Source organism: Cydia amplana, chromosome 1, assembly GCF_948474715.1.
Source record: "Cydia amplana chromosome 1, ilCydAmpl1.1, whole genome shotgun sequence".
Taxonomy (NCBI): Eukaryota; Metazoa; Arthropoda; class Insecta; order Lepidoptera; family Tortricidae; genus Cydia; species Cydia amplana.
The window spans coordinates 13821882-13834012 of NC_086069.1; positions in this window are offsets into that span (position 1 = coordinate 13821882).

A 12131-nucleotide genomic window follows, 5' to 3' on the forward strand; every position below is an offset into this window, starting at 1 on the left:
AGTGAGGCGAGCCTAGTTAAGCTTTCAGAGCGGCGAATCAAAGAATTTACTTAAAGTGCCGACAAATGGAAACAATCAATAAGAGACAAATCTCCCTATTGCTATCAAGTTACTCATATCCAACTTTATCATTAACTAGCTGAAATTACTACCCAACCCAAACTTTTAAGGTCTGCCAAAAAACTTTCTGTCGTCGTCTTATCGCCTCAGAAACATGATCGTAGTCAAAAACTTTCTGGAAATTATATTGTTGTATTAAGTTAAGATACTTAAATAGGTAAGTAATTCTAGTTCAAGTTAATAACTTTCCTGAATACTAACTTAATTTGATATAACCCTGAAGTCCGTTTTATAAATTTTATCAATATTCTTTAAACACCCAGGGACACAACAAAAACATAATTGTAGGTTCTTCGTTTCGTTGTTATATTCGAACTCTATGCTGAATCACCACTACACAAAAGCTTAAGTCCGTAGACAAAGTTAAATCAAGTAGCTAAAAATTTAAAATAACACAAGAATGTGTGAATAAACTTTCATTCGCGATTCACACAAACCGCCATATTAGAACCATGACGGTAATATTAGTGCATCCAGCGATAGACGACCTTATGCCCTTGCTATAAGAATGTAGCGACGACATTTAGTTTCATGAAGCTGAACACTTCAGTGGTCGCGGAGAATGGCGTGCATGCGCGGACGCAGCGGGCACAAAAACTGCCCTAATGATTCAGCATCGACAATTTGCTACGAGCGATTGCACTACATCAATGCGATTTGGACACCCTTGAAAAGAATCAAACTACAAGCTTATTATACCTTATCCCAGTGACTTAAAGTTCAATTTCAAATATTCGTGGCATATCTAAAGCTTCAGAACGATTATGACAAAAGCGTCAACAAAATCCACAGCTAATGCGCTGTTTTAGTTTTAAGCGACCAGTTTGGCAAGATGAAGTCATCAGCATCATGTATTGAGGGCGAATGCAATAAAATATTGTCGTTTATCATGTGTTTGTTTGGCGGTTGTTGTGGTAAACGACGGCGTTACCGCCATTATCGACAGGACATCTGCAACTGCGACGATTTGTTCTTTGAAATATTTTTTTTGTGAAATGCTTTGAATGGATAACAATAAGGGGGTAAAGTTAAAAATAAGCGGTTGGTAGATATTATTTCATATTATCAATAAAATATGAAATATACCGACCAATTTTTGGACTTTGGACCTTAACAAAAACAACAACCTGGAAACCAAGTGATACAAGTACTATAAATGTGGTATGTACATACCACATTTATAGATATGGATGCCTAGTATCAAGACGACATATAAGCTGTATTTCTTTATTTAGTTCTTTCACCTATTATAGCTATCTGGAAAAAGCGTATGCTTTTACCTAGGAAATCAAAATTGTCCTATTAATTATTCCTTTATTAATATAAATACGAGTATATATAGTAACGGCACCAGTCATGGGACATTTAAGAGGAAATTTTGAGTATTTGTGATATTTCCCTGATACATGTAAAAGTTCTACCGCTTAGCTTGTTAAAAGATGAATATCCTATCCTTCTTTCATGTTTCAGGCGTGTTGTATCAAAGATACTGCAGTCAGTTTCCACATAATTAATAAATTAAAAGTATGTGTTTTTTCTCCAGTCATGGACACCAAAGCTCCAGTAATGGAACCCCGGTAATGGACGTGGATCCAGTAATGGGCCCCCTATAATGGGCATACCCTATCAGTATAAGATATTGGAATAGGGAATAAGTTTTTGGCAAAAAACGAGTTATTAGTCATTTTTGTCACCCGATTGCATTGTCATCCGATTTGCATACGTATCCAAAATTTCAACTCAATCGGAAATCCGAAAGTGGCTCAAATGCCATTTCCAAGATTTGAACCACACTAACTAATACAGGATGGATTTTCTTTTTGGGTCAGTGAGGGCAGCTACCACATCCCGTGCTGCTACGAGAAAACGGTCTTAGAAGACCTTCCCTCGATTTCAAATTAATGAAGATTGGCTTTTACAGATTTTGGAAAAAACATACAGGGTGCGAGGAAAAGGTAATTTTTGACAAACTTTTTTTTTTATGCCAATCGATCCCATTCCTATTGAGGATCAAAAGCTTGTATGGAACAAAAAATAATTTCCGGCTAGAAAAGCCACAAATCGAGGAAAACATTTCCCATACAATTTGTATGAAAATGAAAACTTATTTTTCACATGCTATTTTTGTATGCCAATCGATTCCATTCCTATCCAGTCTCAATAGTTTTTTTGGGGTCAAAATTAAATTTCTCATTTTCTCCATAGTAAATGTATGGAAAAAGTTTTTATTAATTTGTGGCTTTTTAGTACATTACCGTAAGTTGACCCCAAAGAAACTATTGATACTAGATAGGAATGGAATCAATTGGCATAGAAAAATAGCATGTGAAAAATAAAAGTTTTCATTTTCATACAAATTGTATGGGAAAAGTTTTCCTCGATTTGTGGCTTTTCTAGCCGGAATTTTTTTTTTAGTTCCATACAAGCTTTTGATCCTCAATAGGAATGGGATCGATTGGCATCAAAAAAAAGTTTGTCAAAAATTACCTTTTTCTCGCACCCTGTATGTTTTTTCCAAAATCTGTAAAAGCCAATCTTCATTAATTTGAAATCGAGGGAAGGTTTTCTAAGACCGTTTTCTCGTCGCAGCACAGGATCTGTTGGCTGCCCTCACTGACCCAAAAAGAAAATCCATCCTGTATAGAAACTAACAGGGCAAGTTAAATAAAATTTTGTAAAAACGATATTAATTTATCCGAAGTCCGAGGAGACCTCCTGACATAGTTCGTACGAGTAACTACATTATACTTCTGTATTGTTTAAACATGAAATTACGCCATGGCAAGCATCATTATGTAAATTATCCCATCATAGGAGGTATGCAGTTTTACAGCTCCTATAATGGGATTGGGCAAAATACCACTATTTTTTATACATCTCTAGAGTCATAACATAATGTGTTGTATACCTTATCTCATGGTAGATGCAATTAACAAAACACATTCTAGTTTACACCAAGTAATAATTAACTACAATTGAATATATGAACTCACCTCTCTTAGCGAAGTTGTTAAGAATTCTTACTGGTTATTTTTTCCAGTGACACGACAACTTTTGGGTTGGCGCCAATTTCTTAAAAAGTAACCGAAATTAATAAAAAGTCAAACTTAAACAGCTCTATGACTCTTATTTATGGTAAAATATTGCCAGTGTTTATAAACTACTTTTACATACTTATTTTAGAGGATTTGTGGTTTTATGTCCCATTACCGGTTCCACGTCCATTATAGGGTCCATTACGTTACAGGCGATTAACGGAAAAATAATATAATAATAAATAACAAAATTAATAAAGATTAAGTCGACAAAGTTAACCGTCATCTAAACAATACCAAAATTGATTAAACATAGGTATACACATAACAGATTCATCAATCAATAAAATAAGTTTTGCAAACATTCCCTAATCTACCATGCCAACATACGTTTGCCGTTGCCCAAAATTTTGTCACATACTAAATCCACGTTAAAATGAGACTGGAGCGCCGTTACTATCGGCACCGATAACATTGTAAATAACAATTGACGTGTTCAGCTTTCTCGAAATGGTCGGCAATGTTCTGCAACATTTATTTAAACAGGAGACGCGTTTAGCAATATTATTGTGTTATGAGCTAACTTCCGTTATAAAACCGATGACGTATAGTCGGTATAATATTTACGCAATGAACAGGCCCCGTAGCCAACGTGCCAATCGCTTACGCTCCGTAGCGATCGAAACGCAACTGTCACTGTCGCACTAATATGGAAGAGTGATAGAGAGACACTAAGCGATTCGATGGCGAAGCGATAGCGATTGTCACCTTGGCTAGGCCGCCTGCTTCCTAATGTAGCATCCATTTTTATGTTTAGGGGCTTTGTGACAAATATGATGTGGTTTAGTTAGGTGTTTTGGGAGTTTGTCCTATTTTCTAATTTCTCAATGATGCAGATATGAACTGTAAGATGTATTGTAGATAAGTGTCATGATGAGTTCAATAGTGACAGCAAAAATGATATAGGTAGCTATCTACCGGGAATACCTATTAAGAATTTAAACTTGTCGATATTATTGTATATAATGCGAACCGGACCCGGACACTATCAGTAAAACTGGTATCATGTTATTAATATGTATTGTGATTCCTTCGTTTCATTCCATTCAGTATGCTGTAAATAGGAAGATTATGTTATGTTTATTTACATCAGTCAAACAAAATGTGGATTTGTGGAAAATAAATAAAAAAGTTGTAACTTCTTGTGTAATAAATAACTTAGTATGTAAATAAATAAATATGCTGAAAACACGACTTGAAATGCGTGATTTTATCTATCGACCAGATAGTCAAATATAATTGCATATGCAAAGAAGAAATGTATTTGAAACTGCCTTTTTTCTTATAACTTAAAGTTTTCGTGTTCATCTATTATAACCGCACATTCACCCCAACTGCGGCCTGGACCGAACCGAATCGACACATTGCGTTTTTTGCTTTCGGCCATGATGGTTTTATTGTGGCATTCTAAAACCACTGGCTCTGCACTGATAGTTATATAGCAGCTGTAAAACAATAAATAAGTGATTGTTTACAACTGAGGTTGGACCCCATACTAAGCGGTTTGTCACGGAGGTTTACAGCTACCTGGCAAGTTAAAAGGCATGTAGTCGTTCCAATCTATGCGGAGATACGACGTTTTAAGTTAGGGTGATTGTAAAGCGATCATGGGACATTAAATGGTATTGTTGCATACGATTCTAGCGGTTTGGATCGATGTATTCTTTCTAAACAAGTAATGAGCAGTGCTTAGTAGTTGTGGTTAGATAAAGAAGTTCCTTGAACGCGGCGACGGGGTGCTCCAGAGAAATTGTGAAAAGGTCATTATGGCTCATTATTGGCGTAACGTTGTAGTGATGATGTTTCACGGTTATCTTAAAAAGGCCTGGTTAGATAAGAATGGTCACTTTAGTAGTTCACGTTTGAAAAGACTGCGGTTGGCATTTAGCATATTTTTTATACCCACGGGGGAATGATTTCAGCGATTACCTAAACATAAGCTAATACCTCTCCATTATCGGTTTATTTAATGCAGGTAATTATTCGTCGACGGTCAATTTAATGTGTATTTTAATAGTCACTGGGACTTGAACTTACATTTCGATATGAAAATAATGTTATTTTATTATCATACGCCCGTGCGTCTCGCTCGCGCCAAGATATGTAATGTACAGTAAACTGCAGCGTTAAGTTAGCATAGAAGTATTTGTTAGCAGGGGGGGGGGGGGTCACTTTACTCTGCAGTTTAACTTTACTGTACATATGTGTGTACTGTACACTTGTATAGGAATTAGCGCATATGTACATGCATATTGCATATTTTAAAACAGCGTCTCCATTTTCATAAATTAAGTATATAGACGAAAACTGCATGAAGCACAAATTGAGCTTTATTTTCAAGTAAATTTCCAAAAACTTGCCTGTTGTAGTTCCCATCCCATAGAACAAAAACAATGTAAAAAATACATGGTCCTTTCAAATTCTTGGTGACAAATCATGCTTTGCCATTGCATTGTTTGTAATTGTTTTGTTCTTTTCAATAGCATTATCTAATCGGTAGTAAATCAGTAGAAACAGTAAAATACTCCCTCAGGAATCAAACATGCAGTGCATTACTTTTCGTTTTAAAGAGTACTGTTGTCCTGCTCCCGAGTTTTAACACATTGTTTTTAAATCCCTTTATTATGTGAGTAATAAATATTGTGTGCTGTATGCGTTTCTTATTGCTGTCTCATGAAACTAGTTACAGTTGGTTTATGTATAAAAATGATTATTTGATGTTAAAAACAAAATGATTTAATTTATTACGGACGAGACTGCATGACTGTATGATATTCATCATCAAATCATCACCGTGCATGATTATTTATGCAATACATTATGTACCTGTAGGTATTGTGCCTATTAGGTACCTGTTTTGACAACTTACAAAAGCATATGACCTAGCCTACCTAAAATAGACCTTCTTAATGCTTAATACTTATCTAACGAGCAAAATAAAATTAGTTACCTAACATAAAATATTAGGTAGGTATAACGACTGAGGAAAGAAAACCTTTCTAAACAACCAAGGTCTACGTTTTTATTTATCTATAATCGCCTTACGTCCGAGATTTATTAACCAAATCATCAAAGTCAACAGCATTGTACAAACCGGCGATCACTTACCGACACTCTAATTCCATTGTCGTCAACACGCATCTACCAAACACCTACACAAATTCATTAATAAGGACTCAAATCAACGTGATACAATAATACAAAATGAGTCTTATTACTAACTAAGGAGGGCACATGTTTGATTAAAAGTGTGTAGCAGACGGCTTTCTTTCAACTACGACTCTAAATAGAGTTGTTAAAGCCACACGGGGTAGCAAAGCGGCCGACGCAAAAAACTCACAAAAGCATAAAGTTTTGGACACAAAGCGACATCGGGATATAAATTATTTCATCTGTTCAGTCCTTTCACTATAATATTGGCAAATGTTTCCATTTGGGACGAGCCACGCCCTGGTTGGAATCTAACAAGGAAAAAACTAGCCAAAATACGAACCAAAATAGACTCTATTTATATTGACATTGAATTTGCATTGTTACAACTGAAATTTCTGGACAGTGGGCCGCGGCATCACAAAGTCGACACAGAGTCACCATTTCTTTTATAAGTTTTTTCTAACTCCGACATATATTTTGACTGTGATGTTTTTATTATTTTTGTCCGTGATCCCGGACAGTTATCGGCGATTTTTTTGTAAAGTCGGCTCGGGTAATATGCGCATGCATTCCCGGAAAAGCCGACAAAGCTGCAAAGTGGTAATTATCTATTAGTATTAGTACAATGTTGACTTTCAAGTGCGGCTTCCGTCTTGTCCGTTCTGCAGTAATCAGTGATTAATCGCTACTGGACATTTTGACAATGATTTTAGTTTATGCCCCTGTTTTGCTTTGACGTCAGCGCCTACGTGTTTATACATTTCGTTTTTAACTTAAGCTTAACCCTAGAACGAAATTTGGCTTAAATATTTACATATTTTTAATGGCATTTTGGTCTAGAAATTACCAACAAATTATACTTGCCTACTGACATTTTCTAGCCAAATGTATTACGAGTTACATATACTGATCATAAAATATATAGTTAAAGGAAATAGATAATTTTAATCAAAGTAGTTGTTGTATAGGTATGCTGTCAAATAATAAGTAGTGACAGGTAAACTGAAAAATAATTAATTATATAAAATATTTTTTACAGACAAATATTCTTAAGTAAATATCGGTGGATCATTACTAAGTATTATTAGCGAATAAGAAGTTTCTTGGAACGAAACAGTTTCGTTTTCAAGCTCTTATCCAATAGGGACAAGGTCAATTAATTTAAATTTCGATTATCTATAAAATAGGTATCTGTATTTTTATTAAGTATGTAATATTTTGTTTTCACATCAACATCTTATTAGCTACCTAATTGCAAAAGATTTGGGGGCACGGCAGTGCCCCCGCCAAGTCGAGCGCAAAGCAAACACTGCCGTACCATCCTTTACTGGAACCATTTCGCCGCATTTTCAGGCCCCTATTTGAGAACCTCTGGATAAGACCAGAACGCAGAAATTTTCGTCATCCAGTAAGCTATAATCACATACTTAAAATCCAAAATTTCAAGTCTGTAGGTCATTTAGTTCCGAAGTTAAGCGAAAGCCAAGTTTCGCATTTATGACACTCATTCACTCACTCATGATCATCAGAATAGAACTTAGTACCTCCCATAAACTCAGAGCTGAAATTTGGTACAGAGTTAGGGTTTAATGGCCACATAAAGGGAAAACCTAAAAATATTGCAATATCAGTCACGTTTTAAAGATCTAAGAACTGCATAAGTAAGTTTGTAATCCCATATAAATATATGATATTACAAAGTTACTGTTGCAGTTCCTACAAATAGGAGGTAAAGTAAAGGTACACTACGATGTACGATGTGAGTATGAATGAAGATATGTTTAGTTATGATATGTGTATACATAGTATGGGTATGAGTAGGTACCCGAAAAGAAGGACTGCCTACAAAAAGAGATGAGATCCCATCAAAAACATTACATGTAAAAAGGTGCAAGTCTCGCAACGCTTTTACTACAAAAAAGTTTTGAGATGTAATGTGAAACCAAGTCGGTTATTTTAATCAGTGACAGGGGGTGTTAACACCGTATGAATAAGATATCTTTAATTTGTAATACACATAATGACTTGGCAATCGCACATAATGCTTTACTCGTACCGTACTCGTAAATATGTGTAATGCTCAAACTGCAATTAGCGCTAGCGTTATGTTCAATTAGAATTATTTTTAATAGGTGACGATGATCCTTTTGTCATTATGCAGCCGTGCGATGGCCAAGTCATTATACGTATTACAAATTAAAGATATCTTATTGATACGGTTTTAACACCCCCTGTCACTGATTAAAATAACCGACTTGGTTTCACATTACATCTCAAAACTTTTTTGTAGTAAAAGCGTTGCGAGACTTGCACCTTTTTACATGTAATGTTTTTGATGGGATTATGTTTTCCTGTTAACTCTTACATTTTATTTTCGTTGTTCGTTATACAAAGGAAGAAAGCTATATGAATGTGCCTACTTACTAAAGTGTGCAGATGTTAGTAAGTTTGCTGATCGAACTGATTTATTATCCACAGTGCACAGGAAAAACGATCGACTGCTGAGTTAAAGCTGCTTATTTGGTAAATGCCGCAAATTTTAAGTAGTAGTAAGTTTGAACTAGCTCACGCCGTACATCTGTCAAACTACAATGGGCGTCTCAAACAGTAAACAAATGAGCATCAAGCGGCTTTCCTCGAAAAGTGTCGAATGCTCTACAATAGTCCGGAAACCAGCCAGTGACATTACAAAAGGCAAAGTTACACTTCTTACAAAATAGGCAGCACTGTCAACTGTTTCTTTCGAACTGGCTTATTGATTTTTAGTTCCGAATTTGTCCGCATGTAATATTAAAGTGGTTCGGTTGTAACTGTTGTAAGGTAGTCAGACTCCGACAGTGTTGCATAATGGTCCTACGGCTGATGTCAGGACGAGGCGGGGGGCTACATAAATCAGGCAAAGGTGTAATTGAGAACGGTTATTCGAATTGTTTGTTTTGAGTTCAATATGTTTTGAAGTAATCATTTGGAGATTGTAATTCTAAAACGCGTTTCACATTAGGGATTCCCTGAAATTCAATCTTATACGTGATGAAACTGATGAAGCAGTAGGTACCTATACGATTTATACTTTAAGAAGTCGAATGCATCAATTTAACCTTACTAATTCATAATCATTTGGTAAATAAATACTTATTAAATAGCCAATTAAAGAAGAGTAAGAGAACTAACATTTTTTAAAGAAAAGGTAAGTAGGTAGGTACTATCTACTCACCTCAATCGTATAGGGTCCGTCTAAGCTAGAGTCGGACCAAGCTAACTCTGCATGGCATTTGCAATGACAAAATGTGAGATTGTCAAATTTCTATAAAAATATGACGTTTACATTGACAATCCCTTTGATTAGAATCAAACGCACGCTAGAACGGTCTGGGCCCGGGACGAGGCTTCCGACACTTTTTCTATGACAGGTGATCGGTGATCACGTGATGCTTTCTAATCTTTTTATTTAAAACTGAAGTGTCGGGCGCCCCGGCCCGGGCCTGGACCGCTCTAGCGTGAGTCATCCATTAGATAGTTCAAAACCAACAACAACGAAAAAGACGACATGAGAACATTCAGGAAGAAACTAATTCCATGCGTATTCGTATTTGCACCCGTGGCAACGTGGCATCCATTAAAGAAGTTCTCTTACAAACGAATAACATCAATCTTACATTTTCACAGCAATCATCCATTCAGAACAAATAAAAGAACATTATTTTCACAGTAATCATGCGCAGAACAATGAGAACAGTAGTTGGTCATAAATGCTACCGTTGAAAAGTAGAACGACATAAGTCTCTTCAAGAATGAATTGTCATTACGATATTTTGTCTTCGGAAGTACCTACAATACGGGAGATCGCACAATGGTTCGTTACGCGAGCTTCTGGACAACATTAAAAATAAAGAAAACAACATGGTGGCGTGAAATCGCGAAACTCAAGACACCCAAGTAGCGATTATTTAGTAGTGTGACGAAATGGGTAACGTTTGAGTTTTGAGTTAGTTACGGAGTTCATTCGTGCAAAAAATTCAATCTTTTGGACGCGTATTTTCTATTTTGTTTTTTTTTTTTACGAAAATTCAAGTAAATTTGTATAAGTTTAAAGTTAGCAAAGTAGTCATACTTACATATTTACATACAGTGTGTGTACCTATTCTTAAACCATCATCATTAAATGTTTGATTGAAGTAAATAATCGTTACAAGCAGTACAGGTAGTTCAAGGCACACTATATATAATGTATTACCTATATATAAACGGTTCTATTCTACCTAAATAAATAAAAAAGCGGCCAAGTGCGAGTCGGACTCGCCCATGAAGGGTTCCGTATTTAGGCGATTTATGACGTATAAAAAAAAACTACTTACTAGATCTCGTTCAAACCAATTTTCGGTGGAAGTTTACATTGTAATATACATCATATATTTTTTTTAGTTTTATCATTCTCTTATTTTAGAAGTTACAGGGGGGGGGACACACATTTTACCACTTTGGAAGTGTCTCTCGCGCAAACTATTCAGTTTAGAAAAAAATGATATTAGAAACCTCAATATCATTTTTGAAGACCTATCCATAGATACCCCACACGTATGGGTTTGATGAAAAAAAAATTTTTGAGTTTCAGTTCGAAGTATGGGGAACCCCAAAAATTTATTGTTTTTTTTCTATTTTTGTGTGAAAATCTTAATGCGGTTCACAGAATACATCTACTTACCAAGTTTCAACAGTATAGTTCTTATAGTTTCGGAGAAAAGTGGCTGTGACATACGGACGGACAGACAGACGGACAGACGGACAGACAGACAGACAGACATGACGAATCTATAAGGGTTCCGTTTTTTGCCATTTGGCTACGGAACCCTAAAAATGAACTTTTAAATCCGTCTTCGGGAAATTTCGTACAAAAGCGTATTTGGGTCATTCTACAGCAATCTCATTCCATTGGCTGGCAAAGCGGCATCTTCTGGGGATTTGCGAATGTATGGCCAAGGGAATGTGATTTTTGTAGAATGATCCTCCCGCAGAAGGATTTGGCCGCATCGAACTTACATGTATCGTAATCTAGAGATACATATATAGTATTGATAGACTCGCGCCACCTATCTTTAAACTACTGTAAACTGTAACTAAAGCACGAATAAACAAAAAAAGTGTCGCGTGACAAAAAATATCGTCAGCATTAAATCAAAGCCATTCGCAAACGCACATAAAGACTGCAATGAGCCGCTCCCGTGTGCACGGGCTCGGAAGTGCATTTGGCCAAGTAATGGATTAAATATGTAAATTTAAGAGGTTTATCACTACTTTACATATCTATTTAAATAACGAAACTTCATTGGTTTTAATAGGTTAATATATTTACTTAATTTTCTTAAATATGAGGCGATCTTACACATTTTCAACAATAGCCCAAGTTAGTGATGATTGAATGGGCATAGGACAGAGATCAGATTTAATTACCTACTTATATATTAAATCAATAGCTAAGTAATTTTTAATGCTTCCAGCGCTGATTTTCCGATGAGACCATCAAGTGAGAAATAATCACGGAAGGTAACAGACAAAAATAAAGAAACATAGAGTAAAGAAACATAAAACACAATTTACACAAACAGATGCAAAAAAAATATATTAAAAAAATAGAGATACAACATTACGACATAAGTACATGACACTGAGTTAAAATAATCGACCGAACATGTACCGGTCCGGTCGGATCATACCGTGGCGCGACATAGCGTGCATAACTATTAACTAGCGCCAGCGGTAGCTACA